Here is a 10,010-nt window from a genome sequence, read left to right as displayed (position 1 = left end):
TACACAGTTGGCACATCATTGAATTCACATTCAACTTTGTTTCCTCAGCTTTCCCTACTTTGCTGGCAGTTCTGTACGGCACATGTCCGGACCGGAATGTCTGACCCGGACAGGACTGTCTTAGACTGCTTCCCAGCTTCTTCCTGGCCCAACCTCGCCATGATGACAATTCCTTCTGCCTGTTTCACCCCAGACATGAAATCGTCAGCATCTCGGTTTGGTAGCTTCCACCCAGGCTATGAGTCGCCGCATCTTCTTCTTACTGTACTGACCCACAGCAATGATGACCAGTGGCCGTGGATAACGTGGTCTGCAGCTGCTTAACGTTACGTGGCTGCCAAGCCGTCCTGGGCCTATAACCCATGTGGACACTTCGGGCACCCTGGCCCCGTCTGACTAACTTCCCTTCTGCTCTAACCTTAACTCTCGGCAGCCCTTCCTACACTTAACCCTATACTATCTACTAACTGTTCTGTACACTAGAGTGCCCCCCTCTAGTGTCCACCCAAGAGTAGTACAATTTCCCTATACTGTACATGAAACATAGTGAACATTATCACACTATATTCAATGAGGAACATAAAAACACAGAATGGTAATACCCAGAAGGGGTAGCAGTACCATATCATACATTAGGTAGTACATAGAACAAGTAGTAATACCAGTAAGCAAAAAGGTATAAATACAGCAATGAACATTATTAAACCAACCCCTGTACACTTTCCCTCGGTCTCCCCTCATTTCAGTGTGTCACCCAATTCATGCGGCTCTGCTCACTGGTAAGACCATAGATCTGCCTCTACTGCTCACTGGGCCCTATCTGCCTTCCTAACAGTAAACTCTGTCCCTTCACTTTAGTCCTTCCCACTTTGGACTAGTCCCAACTATTAACCCTAAAGGGCATGTCACACTAAGAGATATCGCTAGCAATATTGCTATAACTAGTGACGTTATAGCGATATTGCTAGCGATATCTCTGTGTCTGATACTTACCTACGACCGGCTCCCCCGCTGGTTATCGCTGATCGCGCGAGAACGTTCAGGACTGTTTCTCGTCGTCAGCTTCCTGTGGCGCTTCCTGCTGTGAGGACGAGCGACGTGTGGAGCCGGGCAGGAGGACGCAGGATCGCCTGGTGTGACAGGTAAGTAGCGACCCCCGTCCCCAGCGATGTCGCTGGTGAGATCTGCCTGTGTGGCAGCTCACTAGCGACCACTTTGCGATGTACCAGCGATCCTGACCGCGTCATATCGCTGGTCGGGATCGCTGGTACATCGCTAAGTGTGACAGTACCTTAATGGTCCATGATAGCTCCCTGTTGCTGGGCAGAACACAACCTATCATTAATAATTTACATTGCTAAATACATTGCACTTCAATACACTTCTTTTAAGTTGGAACTTCCATCTTATAACACAAGAAAAACGCACAGTGGTTGGGTGTCTGGATTGTTCATGCTGGCAAAAAAAATTATTATCAGAAGCACATAGCCCCGAGTAAATAGGGAACGTGGTGCTGTCAGCATGATGCTGTTTGGAGACAGAACCGCCTGATTAGTGATTGTTTTGTCCCCATCACTGGGTAATCGAGCGCTGATCGACTTTTTATTTTATCAGTGCTTGTTAAGCTGCAATGATAAGTGAAATCAGCACTTCCAAATGCACCTTTAGATCTAATAGCCCTAAGGAAGGCCACCATGATCTCCATAGTTGTCTAAGCTTTTCTCTAATGCATTGGAATACAAAGGTTGTAAAATCCAGTAGTAAGCTTCCCAGTGGGATGAAAAAATAAATAATTTTCTAAAAAAATGCTAAATAAACAATGAACACTATTATTCTCCATTTAAGGACGCAGTCAAACGGCCATATTACTCTCGCGAAGATAGCATTGCAAACCTTGGACTGGCCGTCGGCTCTCCTGACCTGAGCGTGACAGCATATATTTCTATGTAGCTTGGTAAAAAAAAGATTCCTTTTGTTTTTTTCTTTGAACTTGTATTTTTTTATTTTTAAGTCTCCCTCTCTTCTTCTTATTGGTGCTCTTTAACCCTTTAACCACGTTCGATGTATATTTATGACAAAGGTCGTGCTCGGGAGCACCTATCACTAACATCGACCAAAGCTAGCTCAGATCGCTACTGTGATCTATCAAAAATTTCACCTAGAGGCTGGCAATTCATTTTACCAACGAGTCGCATTATAGATAACATGACTATTGTGGAGGTCCGAACCAATTGGCTGAAATTAATTCTTATCATTATTACTACTCAATGTATGATGCCCCTTCACATACACAGTAGTATATCCCCACACAATGTATGATGCCCATTTCACATACTTAGTATGATGCCCCCACACACAATTATGTCCCCATAGCCCCCACACACAGTATGATGGCAATCACATCCCCAATACACAATATGATGCCCCAGAGTACATTCCCCTATACACAGTATGGTGTCCCCCACAAAATATGACGCCACAACATATCACCTACAAAATGTGATGTTCCCACAGCTCCCCACACACATTTTGATGTCTCCCACACACAGTATGATGGACACCACATCCCCCTAAGCACAGTATGATGGACACCACATCCCCCTACACACAGTATGATACCCCCACAGTACATTCCCCTAGACCCAGTATGATGTCCCCCACAAAATATGATGCCCCCACAAAGTGTGATGGTCCCACACGCATTTTTATGTCTCCTACTCACAGTATGATGGACACCACATCCCCTACACACAATATGATGGACACCACATCCCCCTACACACAGTATGATGGACACCACATCCCCCTACACACAGTATGATGGACACCACATCCCCCTACACACAGTATGATGGACACCACATCCCCCTACACACAGTATGATGGACAACACATCCCCTACACACAGTATGATGGACACCACATCCCCTACACACAGTATGATGGACACCACATCCCCCTACACACAGTATGATGGACACCACATCCCCCTACACACAGTATGATGGACACCACATCCCCCTACACACAGTATGATGGACACCACATCCCCTACACACAGTATGATGGACACCACATCCCCTACACACAGTATGATGGACACCACATCCCCCTACACACAGTATGATGGACACCACATCCCCCTACACACAGTATGATGGACACCACATCCCCCTACACACAGTATGATGGACACCACATCCCCTGCACACAGTATGATGGACACCACATCCCCTACACACAGTATGATGGACGCAACATCCCCTACACACAGTATGATGGACACCACATCCCCTACACACAGTATGATGGACACCACATCCCCCTACACACAGTATGATGGACACCACATCCCCCTACACACAGTATGATGGACACCACATCCCCTACACACAGTATGATGGACACCACATCCCCCTACACACAGTATGATGGACACCACATCCCCTACACACAGTATGATGGACACCACATCCCCCTGCCTACACACAGTATGATGGACGCAACATCCCCCTACACACAGTATGATGGACACCACATCCCCTACACACAGTATGATGGACACCACATCCCCCTACACACAGTATGATGGACACCACATCCCCCTACACACAGTATGATGGACACCACATCCCCCTACACACAGTATAATGGACACCACATCCCCTACACACAGTATGATGGACACCACATCCCCCTACACGTAGTATGATGGACACCACATCCCCCTGCCTACACACAGTATGATGGACGCAACATCCCCCTACACACAGTATGATGGACACCACATCCCTTACACACAGTATGATGGACACCACATCCCCTACACACAGTATGATGGACACCACATCCCCCTACACGTAGTATGATGGACACCACATCCCCCTACACACAGTATGATACCCCCACAGTACATTCCCCTAGACCCAGCATGATGTCCCCCACAAAATATGATGCCCCCACATCGCACCCACAAAGTGTGATGGTCCCACACACATTTTTATGTCTCCTACTCACAGTATGATGGACACCACATCCCCTACACACAGTATGATGGACACCACATCCCCTACACACAGTATGATGGACACCACATCCCCCTACACACAGTATGATGGACACCACATCCCCCTACACACAGTATGATGGAAACCACATCCCCCTACACACAGTATGATGGACACCACATCCCCCTACACACAGTATGATGGACACCACATCCCCCTACACACAGTATGATGGACACCGCATCCCCCTACACACAGTATGATGGACACCGCATCCCCCTACACACAGTATGATGGACACCGCATCCCCTACACACAGTATGATGGACACCACATCCCCCTACACACAGTATGATGGACACCACATCCCCCTACACACAGTATGATGGACACCACATCCCCCTACACACAGTATGATGGACACCACATCCCCCTACACGTAGTATGATGGACACCACATCCCCCTACACACAGTATGATGGACACCACATCCCCCTACACGTAGTATGATGGACACCACATCACCCTACGCACAGTATGATGGACACCACATCCCCCTACACACAGTATGATGGAGACCACATCCCCTACACACAGTATGATGGACACCACATCCCCTACACACAGTATGAAGGACACCACATCCCCCTACACACAGTATGATGGACACCACATCCCCCTACACACAGTATGAAGGACACCACATCCCCCTACACACAGTATGATGGAGACCACATCCCCTACACACAGTATGATGGACACCACATCCCCTACACACAGTATGAAGGACACCACATCCCCCTACACACAGTATGATGGACACCACATCCCCCTACACACAGTATGAAGGACACCACATCCCCCTACACACAGTATGATGGACACCACATCCCCCTACACACAGTATGATGCCCCAACAGTGCATTCCCCTCGACACAGTATGATGGCCACCACATTCCCCTACGCACAGTATGATGGCCACCACATCCCCCTACACACAGTATGATGGATACCACATCCCCTACACACAGTATGATGGACACCACATCCCCTACACACAGTATGATGGACACCACATCCCCTACACACAGTATGATGGACACCACATCCCCTACACACAGTATGATGGACACCACATCCCCCTACACACAGTATGATGGACACCACATCCCCCACACACAGTATGATGGACACCACATCCCCCTACACACAGTATGATGGACACCACATCCCCCTACACAAAGTATGATACCCCAACAGTACATTCCCCTCGACACAGTATGATGGCCACCACATCCCCCTACACACAGTATGATGGACACCACATCCCCCTACACAAAGTATGATACCCCAACAGTACATTCCCCTCGACACAGTATGATGGCCTCCACAACTCCCACAAAATTATGATCCACCCCATAACTCCCCAAACACAGAATGATGTACCCCACAGTCCATTCAGTCCATTACACACAGTATATTGGCACCTAACAGTCCTAGTGACATATGTGCATACTCTGTGTGTCAACTACAGACCGACTATTGAAAAAAAGTTATAAAAAATAGCTACAAGTCACCTCGCATCATTCACCTGAGATGCTGCTCACACACCACAGACCGAGGGTCCGTGCAGGAGGCAGGATTTACTGACGTCATTGCACCTTCTGCCCTGAATCTCAGGTGCCGCTGTGTCCGGCCCTTTGGCTGTCTTGGCCTGCAGGCTGTACAGGAACAGCCAAAGGGCTGAATGGGGCCTGCAGTCCACACCTTACCCAATCCATACTGTGAACACCATAATGAAAATAAGAATGCACCTCTTTCCAAAATAAACTCAGGTTATTTATTGCACTGTAAACACCATAAAAAGGAACCCCCCCCCAAAAAAAAATGTTGGGTTGTCATTATGATTTAAAAAGAGAAAACACAGTAGTTTGACAATAAATGGCTTCACCCAACTACTAACCATGAGTGGAGGAAAAGTTTTGGTGTTATCATTCATATTCTCTGGAAAAAAGGCCAAGAAAGCAAAAATTCTGCCGGGTATGTAAACTTTTGAGCACAACTGTAAATGCATATACTTGGGACTAAAAAAAATTTTTTTGTGTCTCACTAAAAAATTTCCACTGTTTTCCTTCACAGGCTCTTTGTTTCCCGCCACATTCATCTTTGATGTGTTCTTTGGTGATAAATCAGCTAAGACAAGACAGGTTAAACTCGTACAAACGCTCCCATCATTTAATAGGAATGAGCTCACTGATGGATTCTTAGCTAACTCATTCTGCAGCCAGCAATAGACAGCGTATCACAGAGGCTATAAAAGACAAACGGTGCAAAATTTTTAAATAAACCTAATTGCAAAAATGATTTTTGGCCCCAAATACAAGCATCTTAAGTACAAAAAAAAATTGTTCCAAAAGGTGATTACGGTAAGCCCTTTAACTGTGTGTAATAGATACTTCAGAAGCCATCACTCTCCCCCATAGAGGCTCTCACCGTAGTTGTTGTGAAGCATTCTTGCACTATTGTATGGCTCTGTGAGTCAACCTTGAGTCATTATGTATAAAGCTCAGTAAACAAGAATTAGATGTACCGATATCGTTTACAAAATGAACAATGATGATTGGATGAAAGCGGAGACACTTTTGTTTTCCTCACGTAAAGAGGGGGGTCACGTCAGGCTGTGCCGATAATACACTAGTACGTAGGGTATTAGTATGGATATACCAACATGTTGTTATCACCGTGCCTTTGAGGTTACATAGGGCCATGGTTTCTTCTGTACTGCAGATCTTGGGACTGGAGTAGGAGAGTGTTCAAAAGATGAAACATCCCCTCACCTAAGATAAAGATGACCTGTCACCAGCTCAATAATGATCAGCTTTAACATTTATTTTATTCCCTCTTCTCCCCCTGAGTATTCTGTCTTTTGTTTTTCTTAAATCCGACAAACGGTTCCAGAGATACGGGCTTTTTTTTATTTAGTGTAATCCCGAAAAGAAAACGCCTAGAGGCAGCTTCAAAGATTAGACATGGATCAAATGGAAAAAAAGAAGCTATGTGCCAAAAAATATAAAATTACAAAAGGGAGCTGTGTGGACGTGAAATGCGCGTCGGGGTCTCTCCCTCTGCTCTGGTGTCCGTGCATTCCCCTATTGGTAAGCCTCCCTTTCCCATGTTGGACTATTTGGGATTATTTATCCACTTGGGTTGATGTTCTGGGAATGTATTAGGGTTAGCCTGCCATTATTTCTTGCACAGCCAGTCACATTGTATGACTTATGTTATGGCTGATTATATTGGTATGGGATAGTATGCACGGGACTTTCCTCCCATTTCTGTGTCTTTCCTGTGTTTTTGCTATTGTGTTATTTTACTATATTTAAACTGTATTGTGACTAATAAAATTGTTATATATTTTATTATATTGGATCTGTTACTCCGTTTGTTCTCCTATTTCTTGAATATATAAATACCTGTCTGTGTTCATCAGCTCATGAAATACATTTACATTTGACCAGCTTGCTTTTTCGGAAATTGCCTGCGCCCCCGACGACCAATGTGCAAAAATTTCGCATGGGCCAAGCTAGTTACATATAAATGTTAAAAAAAGCCTATAAAAGATAGCAGTAATTTGTGGGAAAGACCTCACTAAATAAATGTAGTAGGCTTAAATTAGTTTGAAATAGATGCAATGTGAAATCCTAAACACAAGGAAAAAACACCTCCCAAATAGTATTATATGAATGAAGGTCCCATAATGAAATGTATAACGGTAGGGGCTATGTGCAAAGCGGCTCAGAAAACTGCGCTAATATCCAGAGAAAATATGGTTCAAAAAACAGCAATGGGCAAAGAAAAATCTATAGAGCAAGCAGCCTAGATATAATATAACAAATCAAGGTGACCAAAGCGTAGAAAAAAATGTATAAGGGAGTTATCCTTTATACATTACTTTAAGTGGCGGCGGTACCCCGACGCGCGTTGTGCGTGTTTTTTTTACACTCCCCTCAAAAAAGTGGGGTACCGCCAGCACTTGATTTGTTATATTATAATTATTTTAATGGAATTTTTTATTATTACTTATGTGTCACAATAAAGATTTCTTACATTTATGGCATTAAGCTTCTCGTATTTCTTCTGTCCTCATACCTGTTAGTTGTGCAGGGAACTGAGTGGTTGGGGACTGCAGCCTGGTTGCGAGGCTGTGAAGGGGGCATACTGCTCAAATGTATTTATTTTAATTATATAGCGCCATTAATTTCCACAGCGCTGTTCAAACATCATCATCACTGTCCCTATTGGGGCTCACAATCTAGATTACCTATCAGTGTGTCTTTGGAGTGTGGGAGGGAATCGGTGAACCCTGAGGAAACCCATGCAAACACGGGGAGAACATACAAACTCCTTGCAGATGTTGACGGTGGTGAGATTTGAACTCGGGACCCCAGCATTGCAAAGCAACAGTGCAAACCACTGAGCCACTGTATTCAGTGGTTAGCATACCATAGAGATTTTTTTACGAGATGGGGAAAACTCTTTAATTCTAGAAATCGCAACCTAGTGGATAGGTGATGAAACTAAAAGCACTAGAAAGAGGAGCAACCTTTCAGTTAAAAAAAAAATTCAGGACAAGTGGTGTTTATCGCCTCTGACAACGGGACTTGTATATAGGATGTTACCCATCTGCTGAGTCTGCCATTAATCTAAGTACATGCATCAATCACCTCCACCCTGACTAAAGTAACATCCACATGTCAGTGAGCATTGGGCTCAGAATAACACAACCACAAGGTAGTAAAAATGTGGCAGCGCACCGCGAGGTGGAATAGCATGTGGAGAAAAAGAGGGCACAACATGATCATAGTGAGCAATAGATCTGGAAATAAAGAAAAAGGGATGGAGAAGCTTCCATTAGGTATCGGGCGTAAACCATAATCCGGAGAAGACTTCAGAGTAACTTATGGTTTCATATCGCACCGATGTGTGGCTCTGCTATCAGACAGAGGCAGCAGAGGGTTTTTTTCCCTATCCGTTGTCTATATATCCACAGATAGTATATACTGCATTTGATCTATGCCATCAATGTCTGCCCTCTTCTTTGTTGGACAAAGCTCCAAGGTCCCATCAGTTTTACCAGATTTACGCCTCTCTTGTCTCACTTGATGCACTTCTAATAATGCAGAGGATTTTTCCAGGTAACAATATATGTACCCCATGTCTGGTAGCACAGATGAGTCCAATTTACTATATAAAAGGGGCTGCTATGTGTTGCCCGTTGGCGAGGGTCCAGGGTTTGAGACTTCCGCCAAGAAGATCAAACATCGCACTGCAGTGGACGGCTGATACATGAGCTGGTGTACGGACTCAATCGGAAGTCATCGGGACAGTGCACTGTTCACTTCAGATCAAGGTTTTGACCAATCTTTGGGGGTCTCCAGACACCCAACAGTTAGGAAATACGAGGATCCTCTATGATAAATAGATAGATCCTGACTGATGACCACCCATTCATGTCTCGTCAGTGCTTGACGTTTATCACGATTTCCGTAGTTTTGTTTGATCACCTTCTTTTTATGGATTGACCACAGGTTCTCATTGGGATTGAAATCTGACGTGTTTCCTGGACGTGGACCAAAATATCAATGTTTTATTCACTGAGCCACTTAGTTATTACTTTTGCCTTGTGCCATGATCTTCTTCATGCTGGAAAAAGCATCGTCACCACATTGCTCATGGACGGCCGGGAGAAACATTTTGCTTTTGTAGGATAAGTAGATAATATTCTTTACTCATGGCAGTGATCTTAGGCAAAATTGTGCGCGAGCCCCCTACATGGATGAGAAGGCAAAATTGTGCGCGAGCCCCCTACATGGATGAGAAGCCCCCGACACATGAATGATCTCAGGATGTTCTCAGTGTTCTCCAGAACAAAGAAAAACAAAAGGAAAAACAAGCGAAAATGTCCTCACTATTTGCTTCTTCCTGGACATCACCACTGGTTGA

This window comes from Dendrobates tinctorius, unplaced genomic scaffold (assembly GCF_039654945.1).
Source record: "Dendrobates tinctorius isolate UK_male_01 unplaced genomic scaffold, ASM3965494v1 ptg000075l, whole genome shotgun sequence".
NCBI lineage: Eukaryota > Metazoa > Chordata > Amphibia > Anura > Dendrobatidae > Dendrobates > Dendrobates tinctorius.
This window is presented reverse-complemented; position numbering follows the sequence as displayed.